Genomic DNA, 16,759 nt, shown 5'->3' with positions numbered 1-16,759 from the left:
ATGTTCAAGCTGTGACTCTACACGTAGCAATGGGTCAGACCCTATGTTCTCATTGAAAAGCATCCCACGGGTGGGGGCCGTCGGGGTCCCTGCGCACAGGCCACAGGGTGTGTGTCGAGGCTGCGGGACCTCTGGGCAGGGCGTGGGGACCCTGGGCTCTGGCATCCTGCTCCTTTCTCCCCACATAACCCCCAGGCCCCTTCTACAGGGGTCAGACCCATCTTGGCATTTCAGGTGGTGTTTGACAGGCATCACAGACACCTGCTGATTTCGCAAGTCGAGATGTCAAGGCTCAGAGAGGCTGAGACTCGGCCAAGGTCACAAAGCCAGCGAATGGTGGAGTCTGGTCACAGGGAACGTGGATGTCAGAGCCTGTCCAGATGGGTTGTCGTGCAGGGCTTCGGGTGCTGTGGAGTCAGCTGGCAGATTTCCACCAGGAAGGTGTGGAGTCGTCCTCCCCTCCTAGCCAGAAGCTGTGCCTTTTGCTTCATTCCGTTATTAATCAAGTCCAAGTGAGTGCACTGACAGCTATCACACTCGACGAAGGGACTTTAGGTGCGGAAGGCTCTCCGAGGCCGCCTCCTGGGGTCTCATTGGCTGCTGCTTTCCTGAAATGCCTTTGCTTCCTGCTGTGGTTTCCTTTGTTGCATCCACTCCTGGCAGCCGGAGCATCTGCTCCGGGGGAAGTCACAGCTGGGCGGCTCCGCGATGTGTACCCGGCCACGTGGGGGTGCCGGGGGGACCTCCTTTAGCAGGGCAGGTGGCAGCTCTGTTGGGCACATCTTTGGGGCTTTCTCAGGCTTCATTGGAAAAGTGGCTGGGTCTGCTGGAACATCAGGCAGGGTGAGGAGGGGTGTGGGCCGCGTGGCCGATTTACCGCTCTATTTATTTTAAAAGTAACCCGCACGTGTACAGTGTTCTGTGTTCATAAGCTTTGGAGGAGGTGGGGGAAGAAATCGATATCCAGAAAGGCAAAGCCACCCTCCCCAGGTTGTATGGGCAGCAAGCAGAAGGGCCAGCATGGAAAGAGCTAGATCTGCCTGGAAATAAATACTGCCCGACCTCGTAACCAGCAGGGCTTCTTACTGGTCTGGGTCCTGGGCCACAGAGGGGTTGGCAGGGCGTCCTGTGTCCCTGGTGGACACTGGATGGGTTAACAGCAGCACAGGTGAGATGACGTCTGGTCCGAGATGTATTCCCCTGAGTCTTAATTTGAGACCCGGCGTAGGTGCTGAGAAGGTGGGTGTCAGTGGGGGTGTGAGTGGTCACAGAAGCCTCGGGATGCAGAGTCCGGGAGTGCTGAGTCCCGAGCACTGAAGTGTGAGGACGATTTGGACGGAAGGAGGGACGTCCTTGCTGTGAGTGGTGGTCTGGAGCCCAGAGCCAGCGTGGGTGTCAGGGCTGCTGAGGAGCCCGGGGTTCCAGGCTTTGCCTGGTTCTCAGGAAGCCCCTCTGTTTCATCATCTGGGGCCAAGGTGCTGTGCAAGGAGGGCGGGGAGGGAGGGGTGGAGGGAGTGGGGAATGGGTTGGAGGTTGTTATATGGATTTGCTCCCTCACGCCGTCTCTCTTGGTCTTCGTCCTGCTGATGTGAAATTGCCGTGTGGGTTTCCGGGAGGAGAGCTATGAGGGTTAGGGTGGTTCCGACTCTGCCTGCCCTCCCCACCTGCCTGGACTTCAGGGTTTTCAAAATGTGCAAGGGGGGAGGAAAATCTATGAGACAAAAAGACAAAGAAAAAAAATGGGAGCAGATGGGGAATAGGTGGGAACTCAAGAGGGAGGTTTGAAAATGAGGGAGCAACTTACAGCACATAGAAAGCCCTAAGCACGACCTCTTTTTACACAGTAGACCTTTAAGTGGGATGAGACACAAATAAGGAAATAAGAAGAGAATGAGACCACTCTTTATAGTATCTGCAGAGCACGGGTTCCAGGACATCCGTGGATACCAAACTCCAGGGATGCTCAAGTCTCATATAGTCTCCCCTCCCCCGCTTCTATGTCCAGGGACGAGGGACCCACAGACACAGAGCGCTGACTGTATTGTCAAATTTTTAAACATTTGCTCATTACCTTCCTTTTGCAGAGGGGAAACTGAGGCTCAGACTGGTTAAGACTCACAAGGTAACACGGCTGGTGAGCGGCGGATTCCGAGCCTGGTGTATTGTCTGCCACAACTCCCCATCAGGCTCACCCCTTATGGGTTCAAGACCTGGGGACCCGCAGGGGAGATGAAGTAGGAAGTGTTGGGACAGGGCCCCATCTGCCTCTAGGGCAGCGTCCTGGCTTCCGGGAGGCTCTGCAGAGGGATCTGGGGGGCAGCTGGCGGGCAGTCGCCTTGTCCTTGGGGACTGGCTTGCTTCAGTCTGCTCCCTGGGACAGGTCAGTGAGGGATGCTGCTGGCTCGGGGATGGGAGAACTCTGCACCGTGGTCCTCTCTCATTTCTCCATGACAGAAGCAATGTGCTTCTCTTCCTCATCCTTCTGCTTCCTCAAGAGGAGATGGGAGCTTCTGAAATGTTATGTGTTCACTTGTTCATTGCTCAAAATGCTGAGAATTGACAAACACAGTTCTTAACACTGAGAATTCAGAGGGAACAAAACTGACGCAGTCCCTGTCCTCTCAGAGCTTCTACTCTAGTGCTTCATGTGCGGCAGGGTTGAGAGCACCTCCAGGAGGGCAGCCTGGAGGCAGTGATCCTGGAAAGAGGGGGGGCACCTTGGATGAGGGTGGGAGCAGTGGAGAGGTTAGTGGGCAAATTCTGTGTGTATTTTGAAGGCAGAACAACAGGATTTGCTAATGTGTTGACTGTGAGGTTTGAGAGAAAAAGAGGTTCTAGAATGACTTTCAAGGCTTTTGGCTTGAGATGGGAAGGCTTTTGAGAGGAGCAAACTGGGGGAAAACAGGAAGTGAGGAGTTCGTTCTGGGACATGGCAGGCATCTAAATGAAATCCACCAGTCAGTGGCATGTTGGGTCTGGAGGCCAGAGAAGAGGGCTGTGCTGGAGAGACATCTTGGGAGTTGTCAGTGTCCTCATAATATTGAAAGTGTGGGACCAGATGGGAAAACTTGGAGAGTGAGTGTGGAGAGAGAAGCTCTCAAGACTGGGTTCTGGAACTCTGGTGTTTAGGGATCTGGAATAGGAACTGGCCAACTTTTTCTTAAAGGGCCAGATAGTGAATAGTTCAGACTTCACTGCAAGGACTCAACTCTGCCCTTGTAGCACAAAAGCAGCCACGGAGGACACATGAACAAATGTGTCTGTGTTCAATAAAACTTTATTTATAACAGCAGGCAGCTGCCTGAGGGCCACGTTTGCTGACCCTGGATCTAGTCTATGAAGCTGAACTAGCAGAGGAGACTAAGAGGGAGCAGTCCAGGAGACAAGAGGGGAACTCGGAGGGAAACATCGCCTCAGGGACGAAGGGGAGCGCTTTTCAGGGAGGGAGTGACCAGCCCAGCCCTTGGATGCTGGTGGTGGAGGAGGAGGATGGAGCATTGAAGTTGGCAACGTGGAGGCCATTGGGAGCTGACGGGAGCTCGTTGGATGGAGCAGGTTGGAGGAGGGGCACTGGGGGCGGTTCATGCGCTCCAGTAAACAACTTTGTGGAGGCGTGTGGTTGTAAGGGGTGCAAAGAAGTGAATGGTTAAGTGTAGGGGTGTTTGGTCAAAGTAAGTATTTCTCCTGCAAAATGGGAAAAATATCAGGATGTCTGTGTGCCGATGGAAGTGGTCCAGCGGAGAGAGCGCAGAGGTGATACAGGGAAGGAGGTGAGCGCTACCGGGAGATGGCCTGTGGGGGAGGGGAGGATGCAGGGATGCAGTGCACAGGGCCAGGCGTGGCCTTTGCTGAGACCGAGGGAGGGTGGGCAGCTGTGGTGAGAGGCACTGGGCCGGGGGAGGGGGGGTCATCGAGGGGACTCTCCTGTAGCTTCATTTTCTCGGGACTAGGATCTAGAGCTGTGAAAGAGGCGGGGAGGGACCTCAGCCCGTGGTCCATGGAGAGAGATGTCCCCGGAGCCCAGGGGGAGCGGACGGGAGACAGTGGCAGAGAGAGGTTGCGTCTCTAAATCAAAATTAAAAGGTTTCTGCCGGTGCCACCGCCATAAAAGGGGCCCTGTAAGTGCTCAAGAGTTATGAATGAGCATATTAATAAGATGAGGGTGCGGATGGGAGTCTTCAAAACTTAGTCTCAGATTCCTGCTGGCCTGGAGCTCTCTCCCCAGGTGGCTCTCATACGACTATATTCTTCAAAAATTGAGATGTAATTGACATGTAAAATTGTATGTTTCAGGCATATGACATAACAATCCAGTATTTCTATATATTGTGAAAAGACCACCACAATAAGTCTGGATAACATTCATCACCCTTCATAGTTACCTTTGTTTTTTTTTTTGGTACAACTGCATTTTGAAAAAATGGAATGCCTTGTCTGGAGTTACGACAGTCCTCAGAGATCAGACAGTTGGGCCCCGTGGCTGGAGGTGAAGGAGCGCTGGGGGACGCTCACTGCACTTTTTGGTCTCTCCTTCTAAAGCCTTTGTTTTTTCTTTTTGAGACTTCTTGCTTGTTGTTTTTACATCTTCCTATAAGGCAGGGGCAGGCAGGAATGAGAGGAAGGTCCCTCTCTCTAGTTTTTTTTAAATTAATTAATTAATTAATTAATTAATTGACTGCATTGGGTCTTCATTGCTGAGCGTGGGCTTTTTCTAGTTGCGGCGAGCGGGGGCTACTCTTCGTTGTGGTGTGTGGGCTTCTCATTGCCGTGGCTTCTCTTGTTGTGGAGCACGGGCTCTAGGTGCACAGGCTTCAGTAGTTGCGGCACATGGGCTCAGTAGTTGTGGCTCTCAGGCTCTAGAGCACAGCTCAGTAGTTGTCATGCATGGGCTTAGGGGCTCCGCGGCATGTGGGATCTTCCCCGCCCAGGGATCGAGCCCGTGTCCCCTGCATTGGCAGGTGGATTCTCAACCACTGCACCACCAGGGAAGATTTTCTCTCTAGTTTTTTCCTTAAGACATTGTCCAGGGGCGAGAAGGGGCTGACCCAGGTCACACGATCTGGGCGTGGGATGGGGCTCAGAGTGGGCTGAGCAGAAGGTGTCTCCTGTTAGGAAAGGAGGCCTTAGGAAGAGGGAAATGCTGATAGAAACTGTGACGACATCGAATACCTTCTTCATTCTCCTTAGATATGTGTCGGGAAAGAGACAGGAAAGCAGCCCAGGCGGGAGGTGGGATTACAGGGTGACCTGGGGCTTTGGCAAAGAGGACAGTGCAAGGTCACAAACCAACAGAAAAGCTGGGCAGGTGAACTTGACCCAGACTGTGCTGTGGGGACTGAGGACGGGGAGTGGTCTCAGACGGAACTGCAGGCGGGCAGGACACTTGACGGGCCCTGGGTCCTTTGAGTTTTCTGAGGGGATACTCTCCTTGGATGGCAAAGGGTCCAAAACATCGTGCTCACCTCAGGGGCAAGGTCCTTTGTGGGAGTGATAAAGGCAGCAAGGAATTTGTGGTTCAGGGTTGATCCAGGAAGAGAGATCGCCTGTCTTTTCTCCAAATCTTATTCTGGGAGGTATGTTTTAGATAAAAAAGAGGATCTGGAAGGACAGAGGTGGAGGGACCCCAAGTTCATCTAACCCAGGGCTTCTCTGGAGACTGGCTCACATCATCCATGTGGCTCTGCTCCAAACCTCAGTTTCCCCAGCTCTGCGTGACCTCCTGGTACCCACCTCAGAGGTTTGTTGTAGGGAGTAAGCTGAGTGTTATCTGTAGAGCATGGACACAGCGCTGTAGTACAGCAAGGCCTCAAGGATGCTTGGGGAGTCCTACAAGTTGGTGATGGTGGCGGGGACGGGGGAGATGGTTTCTCTCTAAGAATGGGCCAGGGAGGGCCAGGGTAGTGGGCTCTGTTTAGGAGAAGCCAGGTAAAGGATGGCATGTGGTTCCGCTGCCGAGATCCCACAGTGGTTAGTTAAAAAGTTCAGAATACCTGTTTTAGGGTTTCAGAGCTCAAGCCTTTTCTCCTAAATATTGCTGGTTGAGGAATAAAGTAGCACTGCCAAATAGTGCAGCGCCTTCAAAAAATAATCCTGAGCAGGAAACTCTGAAAAGCTGTAAGAACCATGATGTTGAGAGAGATTTGGGGGAACCAAAAATCCCTGCAATGCTCAGAACAGCAGGAGCATAGATTTCTCATACTAATCAAGTGATTTGTGGGAAAATCCTATCCATCTTCCTAACCTCAGCTGAATCAAGCAACTGATCGCTGTGAGTTGCAGAGTGAGCTCTGAGGCAGGCAGAAGGCTGGTTTATGATCCTGCAGAACTTTTCTGCAGCAGGAATTCCTGGGCAAGCAGGTGACTTTGAAGGAAAGAAGCTTCCATCCTGACCAGCCTCCCTTCCAGCTGCTGGTGCAGGGCTCTTTGTTGGATGGAAGAGTGTCCTTTGACTGCCCAGGACAGAGCTTCTCAGCTCCCATCTTTTGAGGTGATTCTGTCCATGGAGGGGGACTGGCACACATTTCCCTGGGCCTCTGAGGAGTGGCCTTGGTGGGCAGGTGCTGGCCTGGCTGTGAACTTGAACATGAGGGGAGATGTCTGGCCAGGAGATACTTCTCCCTCTGCCTTCCGCAGGAAAAGGAATGGATAGTCCAATAGGATGGGTCCTTGTGAGAGCTGTGCTTTCAAGCCGGTCTAGGTTGTGGGCCATATACAGTTGATCCTTCTTTGACTGTGAATGGATATTTCCCACTCGAGGTTAAGTTCAATTCCAGGGCATTCTGACTAAGCTCATGAAGGCTCAGGTGAAGCCAGTTTAAACTCTTTTCAAGGTAGAGGGGAGACCCTGTGTCATCCTTGACCTGTGGGGAGATGGGTGGCTATTTGGTTTGGGCTGAGGCAGTGGGAGTTGGGGGTGATGTGTGAATCTCGGTACAAGCATGGAGTGTCAAAACACCCAAAATGCTGAGGGCTATTTTTCTACACAGAAAAATAAATTTACTCCAGTTCCAAGAAACAGAAATACAGTGGCTCAAAACACATGGAAAAATGTTTGACTCCATAAATAACCAGTGTAGTAGAATTGTTAGATGGATGGGCTTTGGACTTTGATCCTGGCTCTGAAAGATGGTTGTTTGACCTTGTGAAAGTCACCTAATTGGGCCTCAGTTTCTCTCTCTGTAGAGTGAGGAGGAGGGGGCCTACCTTCCAGGGATGCCGTGTACGGCTAAGGTGAGACATTCAAGTGAAGCCCTGACCACCGACAACAGTCCCAATGATAAGAGTAATAAAAATGCTGATGAGATGCCCTGTTTCTAGCTATAAAGTTACTGAAGGTTAGAAATGACATTGCTCGGTGTCACAGAAATATGGCAGGTGGCCGTAATGTCCTGTTACTAGAACTATAATTGGTGCAATATTTCTGGAAAGCATGATTTTAGGGGATTTTCATACTTTGGGTTTACTTCTAGGAGTCTGTCTAAAGGAAATAATCAGAAATGTGGGGAGATAGGTGTGCACACAAGTGTGCAACGTGGTGCTGTTTATCTTTCTGAAAAACTGGACTCAACTTTTCCCAGTAGCAGGGAGCTAGTTAAGTACATTATGGTACGTCCACACAGTGCAGCAGTGGGCAGCAGTGTGAAGCTATTTGAAGAATGTTGATACACGAGATGATGCTCGTGAAGCTGTATGTTAAATATCTTCTAAAGTGGCTAATGAGATGTGTGTGTGCACGTGTATGTATATACACATATGTGTATACATATATGTGTATATACACAAGCACACATATCTCATACACACACAACACATAAATACACATATATACACATATACACACATCTCATATACACACAAATACATATATACACACACATATATACACACATATATGCACATACACACATACACACATATATACACATAAATACACATACACATGCACACATATACACATGCATACATGCATACACATATATACACATATACACAATATACATATATACACATACATACACGTATATACACATTTATACATACACACATATATACACACATAAACACATAAATACACATATACACACATATACAGATATATATGCACACATGCATACATATATACACACATGCACACATATATACACATACACATGTATACACATACACATGTACATACACACATATACACACATATACACAATGCCCACATATATACACACGTACACACATATATACACATATACATGCATATGTACACACATATACACATGTATACACATATATACACACATACACATGTATACACATAAATACACATATACACACACACACATATATACACACATATATACACATATATACATACACATATAAACAAATAAAATATACCAAAGTGCTAATAGAGATTCTCTCTGGATGGTGAGGTTACGGATGATTTTTGTTTTCCTCTTTGTGCTTTTTTCTACAGTTTCCAGATATCTTACAATGATCCTTTATCAATTTTTATAATATATAAAAATAATAAAAGTTACAGAAAGAACATGAGATCCAGTGAGCTGAGTGGACCAGGTTCTTGCCCTGGTTTGGGAGTTTTTCTCTGCGATCAGGGCTGGCGTGGATTCCCTGGAAGCTTGTCGGAAGCCTTTACATTGATCCTCCTCTTACCCTTCCCCGACCAATGTGGAAGAAACAAGTGTTTCAGGGATGGAAAGAAACACTTTGGAACAAAGAGGCAGAAGCAGGTATGTGGTGAAGACAGCGCCAAGCACTGTGGGGAGTCCGCCCGGGCTTGCTTTCTGCCCTGAAATCCATTAGCGTCTCGGAAGCCACAGACACGGTGACAACCTGTGTGTTTAGTCACTGCCAAAGCCACAACCAGGCTGGAACAGGCCGCCCTCTCACCTGGCTGTTCTCACCGGGAAGCCAGGAAGAGGGGTCTTCAAACAAAGAAGCAGCCCTGCCTCTACACTGCTGACGGGATGCAGGGCTGGACTCACCAGGGTGATGCAAACACTTGGCAGAGGCAGTGGGTCTGGGGTGGGGGTGAGGGGCTGCTTCCCGGGACACATCTGTCCCTGAGCCGGGCCATCTTACAAGGTGTCTCATCTGCCCCACCATGCATGTTTGGGTATGGGGCACATGAACGGAATATTTGCAAATTCTGTACCTCATGAAGTACACCGATGGAGCTGGCTGTTTAACAGAAATCATGCCTTTTGAATGTAACGTGCCTGGTCTTGGGCTAGGTGCCGGGCGTCCCTGGTGAATAAAGCTTTTGAGGAGCTTGCTCTTTTTTTGGTATGTCAGACAACTTAGTTCTGATATATATGTTTTTAAAATCTGGATCTTTTTTTTTTTTTTTGTATATTGGTTTTGCTTAAAGTAGGACACGCTTGCTTTTGGTCTGTGAAATATTGTAGAAATAGTGATTTTTTTTTTCCTTTTAGTGCAGATGTCCCAAGTGTTATGTAAGTTTAAACATTTTTCTTTAATTCATCCTTAAGACAGCTCTGTGAGATGCGGACAGGGTGGGGACGCCGCCTGCCTTCCAGTGAGGAGCGGAGGATGGTATGGGCTTGAACTGTGGCCCTGCTGAGAACCTTCTAGGGCAGCTGCTGACTTCAGTTCAAGGGAGCTGCCTCCTGTGATTGTCGGTTGATGGCCACTGGCCGCTTGAAGGCTCTTTGCTAAGGAGGTGCTGGGTTTTCAGGCCTCTGGAAACCATTCATTCATCTCCTTCAGAACTTTTTGAAATGCGAAAAATACAATGGCTATTGTGTTATTCTTTCATTACACTTGGTGCCAGAATCTGATTCCCTAAGATCCTTGGAAGCTCAAGATTATGTTTAGCAAATGTAAATTGTAACTTTTGTATAGATGCAGGCTTCCACTGTGTAATATGTTGTGACTTGGGTTCTTCCTCTCTGCTTTGGAACGCGCCCAGATGTTTTGCTTCTTTTAAAGATCTGACATGGCCATGGCCGGCTCTATAAATAGTACCAAACATCAGCTATAATGCTGGCATGAGGCTGAGTTTTTTTCCTTGCCACCCACTGAAGTCTTGGGAGAAAATTCTCTCTCTCTCTCTCTCTACACACACACACACACACACACACACACACACACACACACACACACAGGTCTACAGTTATATTTAGACATAAATAGAAATCTTGAATGTGTTTAAACACATATGTGTTTTTGCTTCTTTTGTTTTTTAGAAATTAGGTAAAAAGGAGTTAAAGAGCTTTCAACAATAACGGGAAACAAAATGACTTTCCCCGTATCTCCTCTGTACAAGCACAGTGGTAAATTAAATCAGTCCCTGTCCTCAAAAGGCACAGTGCAGCAAGAGGGCAGCTTTATGACCAGCTAATTGTACCAGGCTTCCAGGGGAATAAAACGTGAAAAGATACCTTTTATAAACTCTGGAGGACTTTTCTCAGCTACAGAGAGACTTTCTCACAGTTGTATTAGCTTGCCAGCACTGTGGTAACAAAGTATCACAGACTGAGTGGCTTAAATCACAGACATTCACTGTCTTAGGGTTCTGGAGGCTGGAAGTCCAAGATCAAGGTGGCGGTAGGGTTGCTTCCTCCTGAGGCTGTGAGGGAAGATCTGTTCCGGCCTCTCTCCTTGGCTTGTGGATGGCCATCATTCTCCCTGTGCCTCTTCACATTGTCTGTGTGTCTGTCACTGTGTCCAGAGGTCCCTTCTCATAAGGACATCAGTCTTATTAGATGGGAAACCACCTTAATGACCTCATTTTAACTTGATTACCTCTCTTAAGACCTTCTTTCCAAATAAGGTCATGTTCTGAGGGGCTGGAGGTTAGGACCTCATATGAATTTGTTAGGGGGTGGGCGTGGCACCTTTCAACCCTAACAGCAGTCTTTCTGGTAGTACTTCTACCTCGGGCAATCACTTGACTCAAACCATCCCAGATTGACAGATTGAAAATATTTCGCCCCCTTCTCCACATTTAGGAGTGAGTTTCCTCAATTCACATTACTTTCACATTTGATTCTGAGAACCCCATCCTCCTTCCTGGAGCCAAACCCAGTTCCTCTTCTGTGAAGCCAGTGGAGAACCTCCAGGGGCCACCCCTGACCTAGGGGCTAAGTAGCCATCTTCAAAGACGTGACACATCTGTCTTCTCTTTTGCACTCACGCCTTAGCCTCCCCATGTTTCAGAACTCTCGCAAAGCAGCTTGACCCTTGGCTCCTACAGGGAAAGCCTTGGGGGAGGTCCTGTCCTCCTCCAGGTGGGGGCACCAGAGGCCAATCAATGCATCCCACATCCTCCATCCTCCGCTGTGACCTGACCAGCCCCGGGTCCTGTGGGCAGAACTTGCATTGCCTCGGGAGCAGGAGGGGTGGAGGACCTCATCTGCATTCAGCCCCATCCTGGCTGTGTTCTGTGGCCAAAGCCCTGACTCTGTCACTTCTCACAGCCTCCTCCACACCCGGGAAGACACCACGCACCACACACATTAGCCTCTTTTCCCGTTGTTCTTCTGAACTTGGAAATCCTATAGGTAATAATGGGTATTTTCATTGTCCCCAGGAGGCTGCAAGCACCAACAAGCTGACCAGTTCTTTTCAGACATTTCTTTCTTTTTTCCTTCCTTCCTTCCTTCCTTTCTTTTCTTTCTTTCTTTCTTTCTTTCTTTCTTTCTTTCTTTCTTTCTTTCTTTCTTTCTTTCTTTCTTTCTTTCTTTCTTTCTTTCTTTCTCCCTCTCTCTCTCTCTCTTTCTCTCTCTTTCTTTCTTTCTTTCTTTTTAAATTGGGGTATCGTTTTACAATGTTGTGTTAGTTTCTACTGTACAGCGAAGTGGAGTTCTCTGTGCTATACAGCAGGTTCTCATTAGTTATCTATTTGATACATATTAGTGTATATATGTCAATCCCAACCTTCCAATTCATTCCTCCCCCCCACCCCTGCTTCATCGCTTTTTATCTGATGAGCTGCAAGCACCGACGTTGGGTTCTATTGACTACTTTTCAGACACAAACTCCTCAGCTGTCTCTTTTCAACCTCGGCCCTTGTCTGAGACAAGTTCCCACCTCCATGCAGCCTGCTCTTATACCCACAATCATCACACAGGAGGGGATGGTGCTGGGTGTTGTGCTCCAAGCGCGGGCTGGAAAAGAATTTACAGGCACAAAGCATTTCAGAAGAGAGTTTATTGAAAACAAAGAGCAGAGTTTAGTGAGGGGCACTGTAAAGACAGCGGGACAACTTCCTGGCCGACCAGGGAGAGGAGACTCTCTCGTGGGCTCACAGCCAACTTTTACAACCCCAAGACAAAGACAGTTCCTGCTAAGAAAATGGTATTAATTGATTAGCCAGTGCGCCACAAGGTGAAAGGTATCGTTAGGTGATAGGCTAGGGTCCTATAGGGTGAATACCTTCCCTAACATGGGGTCAGGTCATCGGCTAGCCTAAGTCATGAGTCAAAGGTTGCTATGGGGGTCAAGTTAACTCCAGGATTAGGTTGCTGTGGGGGTCAGGTTAACTCTGGAATTTTGCCTTGTGACTTTGGTGTAGGGCTGCACACTGGGCAGGGGTGAGACAGATGCAGGGAGAGGATACATGTTCAAACAAGCGGTTTCATGTGGACTCTGGGCAGGGAGACAGGGGTCAGTTACCTTTGTTTAGGGGGAAACTGGGGTTTCTCTGGGGAGAGTTAGGAACCTGAAGCTGAGGAAGAGAGCTGGCCTGTCAGAGAAGGAAGACTTTAGTTTCGCCCCCAGCTGTTCTGATCCCTCCCTTAGATGCTGCAGGGCTGTCCTGGCCAGTGCCGTGGACGCCGGCCCATTCAGCACGTGGGAGATGCATGGGTCCAAGTTCTTTATCTTGGTGCTTCCGTCTGCCCTGCTCTTGACATTCCGAGCAGCACAGATGGAAAAATCCGGGAGGAAAATGGCAAGAGAGGAGGCACTTTTCTCCTTCTGAGTTATGAATACAGACACCACCACCTTCTCTGGTCTTGCTCCTGGAGATCCGTCGGATCTGAAGCCACATCTGCTGCAGCCCAGTCTGCTCAGGCTGTGAGTGAGAATTAGGGAAGGCTGTGGGCCACTGATCAGACAAAAGCACACTATAGAAAAGTTCCGAGAGCCAAGAACCATTCATGTGCAAAAGCGGAACTGTGAATAAATTGTGTTTAAATTAGGTAGGCTTAGCTGTGGTGGGCAGGGCGCAGGGGAACAAGGTTGCATGTTAAAGCAGACTTTTACAATTGTCACCTGGGGGTGAGGGTGAGGGGAAAGCATAGGAAAACTACACCGTGTTTGCTTGGGGGTGGGGGGTTCTTCTTTGGGGGGTCAGCCAGGGTTGTGGGCCCCCACTTGTAAGATTGGAGTGGGTGGATCATTCCAGCCACGAAGTAAGAAACTTAAGGAGGATGCTGGGGTTCACTCTGTCTGGGGTCTTCTTTGTATACATTGTACCCATTCCTTCAAAAACCAACACACGAACCTGTACCTTCCACTCCCCTTATCTTCAGCTGAACCCAGAATGCAGCTCTCAGAGGTTCTTTTCCTCCAGAGAGTGCCAGGGGGTGATGCTCTTAGCAGTGGACGTGACAGGCACCCTCACTATGGGTCCTGCCCTGGGTCAGGCTGGTTCTGTGTCTGGAAGGGCACCTGAACACAAACACCTCGTGCCACACCTCCTGCATGCTCAGAACTGTGCCAAGGCCACAACAGAGGCTCAGGAGTTGCCTACGATGTAGGCTTGGAGACAGAACACACATCAAATGACTAGAGAACAAGGAAGGTGCAGTGGGTACAGGAGGGTGCGGTGAACATGCAGAGGAGGGGGTGATCGCTAGTGTGGTCAGTGCCCATGGCAAGTGCATGGGCAAGGAAGGCTTTTTAAAAAATAACTAATTAATTAATTAATTAACTTATTGGTTGTGTTGGGTCTTCGTTGCCACCCTTGGACTTTCTCTAGTTGCGTCAAGTGGGGCTACTCTTCGTTGAGGTGCGTGGGCTTCTCATTGAGGTGGCTTCTCTTGTTGCGGAGCACAGGCTCTATGCACTCGGGTTTCAGTAGTTGTGGCACACAGGCTCAGTAGTTGTGGAACACAGGCTCAGTAGTTGTGGCACAGGGGCTTAGTTGCTCTGCGGCATGAGGGACCTTCCCGGATCGGGGATCGAACCCATGTCCCCTGCATTGGCAGGCAGATTCTTAACCACTGAGTTACCAGGGAAGTCCCAGGGCAGGGAAGGTTGGACCAGGGCCAGGTAGTATAGGAGTTAAAAGAGGGGGAAGGACGAGCCTCCTGGCCACCTGTCTGTAAAGGTCGGTGATGCTTTGCAAACAGTCCAGGTTTGTGTTTCCATAAAACGGAAGTGGTTGATGGGAAAATATCCCTCGAGCTCATCACAGAATCCTTAGCAGCTGCATCATCAGAGTCCTTTCCCTGGACCTCAAAGTCATGACTCCAGTGGATTCAGCTCAGTTGTCAGCATTTCCTCGCCCCCTTGCCTGCCTTGGGTCTGATGGGACCACCTCTCACCTCAAGAGACCCTCTGCTGGCCTAAGACACACTGTTCTCCTCCACCTAACGCTCTTCCCGCGACTCTGCAGGTTCCAATCCTCCCCATCCTTTCAGGTCCAGTTCAAATGTTGTGTCCCCTGTGGAACTTTCCCTGATGCTCTCCTGTTCCTGGCCCTAAGAGATGCTCAGAGTCACTTATATGTACTTCTCTTAATTGTTCTTACTACTTAGTAGTAAAATATTGATTGAGTAGTTGCTCTGTACCATGCACTATTCTCTGAACCTTGGATAAATCAATGAATCAATCAAAGACTTCTGCTGTTGTTGTGTTTACCTTCTAGCTTGGGTAAACAGAAAATGAAGAATAGAAATAATACATAAGTAAATAGTGTAAAGTATTAGGTGATAACTGTTACAGAGAAAAGAAAAAGGATAGTGGGAGAAGGGGGGTTGGAAAAGCTGATGTCGGGGAGTGCATGAGGTTGCAATTTTAAAGATGGTGGTCTTTTGATAGGCCTCCTATGGAGGGTTACATCCATGTAAAGGCTTGTGCAAAGGCCCTGGGGTGGAAGTGTGTTCCGGGAACAAAGAGGCTGGTGTGGCTGTGACAGAGTGAGAAGTGGAGAGAGAAATAGAGGAAATAAAGTCAGAGAAGTGATGGGGGGACATCACATGGGGTCCTGTAGACCATCTTAAGGACTGAGGGAGATGAGGAGGGTTTTGAGTCAAAGAGTGATGTGATAAGATTTATTTTCTGTAGGAGTCGATCTGGCTACTATGTTCAGAACAGAGAGAAGGCAGAGAAGGTGGAAAGAGGAGACCAATCTAGAGGCTACTGAGGTGGTCCAGGTGGCCTGGGCCAGGGTGGAGGTGATGAGAAAGTCGTCAGACTCTATGCAAAAGATCAAGTGAGCTTTTGCCTTTCTGCTCCATGGGAGGTTTCTCTGAGCTCGCCTTAGGACACCTGTGCTACTGTTTGACAGGTGTACCACCCCAGTCAAACTTGACTTTTATTATTGTTGAAGAGATTGTGATATATTGGAAAGGGCAAGGAGTCAAGGATGACTGGGAGGATTTTGGCCTGGACAGTTGGAAGGCTGCAGGGTCAACACCAGCAATGGGAAAAGCTGTGTGGGGACCTCGGGCAAGTGAGGTGCTTTGAGCTGGTCCTCGTTGGACTGGAAGCTACTTAGGAGTGAGTGCACCTTCACACCATCCATCTCGCTGTCTCCTCTGGGACTCAGGAATTATCTATCGCTGATGGATGTATCCTATTTCAGGAGCTGTTATGGTTGCAAAGAATTCCTGTGTTGGGAGACATCCGTTAACTTCCGGTGACCGCTCAGGTCAGATCTCTCCATTGGCTGCCTCCCGGGTTGGGCATTTTGCTTCTTTGATACCACGCAGAGTTTCAGTGATGGGTCTCTGGTGGAGCAGGGTTGTTTGATGAGGGTCTGACTTGGGATGCGTTAATCTCATGAGCCTCCAGGACATTTGATAGAAACAGAGAATATTTTCTTGGAACTAATCTTTTCTCTCCCAGTCATTATCACACCTAATGCAGATGATTAAGTGGTGTTAATTGGCATGCCAACAGAGTGTGAGTACTACTAAAAATTAAATGTTCCTCCGGATTCTGGAAACTAGAGTGCAGATGGGAAGGTGGGAGGGCTTTCTGTATGACCCCAGGCTTTGGAGTTTCTGGTTGGGACCCTGTTTTGTTGGTAGACAGATCTGGTTGAAAGTGTACCCAGGCTGACACGGGGGGCTGCTTAGTTAAAATATTCCCAGCAGGGTTGTCCTGGTGATGGGAACTGGTTGACATGAAACTGCTTATGTCTGTGTCATTGCAAGAGGAGACTCTTCACTCCACAGGTGCTTAAAGGACATCTACTTAGTGCCAGCCACCAGACCAGGAAAAAAGATGCCTGACACACACACCTGACATTAACACTAGGTCAACTAGAAGAGACAGATGCAAACACAGCCAGAGGTTGAGCTGGGGCTTGGAAGAGAGAGAGGTCCATTGCCCAACTGGACCTGGGGGCGTTTTCTAGGGATGATGGTGTTGAGTTGTGTGGATAAGAACATGCAATGTGGTTCTTCTCCCAGATAAAACAGGAAGGCCTTTCTGGGCAGGTGGGAGCAGGGTGATGGGAGGGGACCCTGAAGAGACAGGGACCAGCTGTGAAGAGCCTTAGAAGGAGTTGGACTTTATCCCATAAGGAATAGAGAGATATTAAAACTTT

General features: G+C 48.9%; 1 protein-coding gene across 1 annotated transcript in view; it reads left to right on the top strand.

The window, feature by feature from the left end:
- The window catches only part of ZMAT4 (zinc finger matrin-type 4), a 356,647-nt gene that overhangs the window by 7,889 nt on the left and 331,999 nt on the right, over positions 1-16,759 (top strand). The gene's annotated exons all lie outside the window — the stretch shown is intronic.

This window comes from Hippopotamus amphibius, chromosome 10 (assembly GCF_030028045.1).
Source record: "Hippopotamus amphibius kiboko isolate mHipAmp2 chromosome 10, mHipAmp2.hap2, whole genome shotgun sequence".
Classification (NCBI taxonomy): Eukaryota; Metazoa; Chordata; class Mammalia; order Artiodactyla; family Hippopotamidae; genus Hippopotamus; species Hippopotamus amphibius.
Note: the sequence above shows the minus strand (reverse complement) of the source record. Positions and strands in the feature narration are given on the sequence as shown.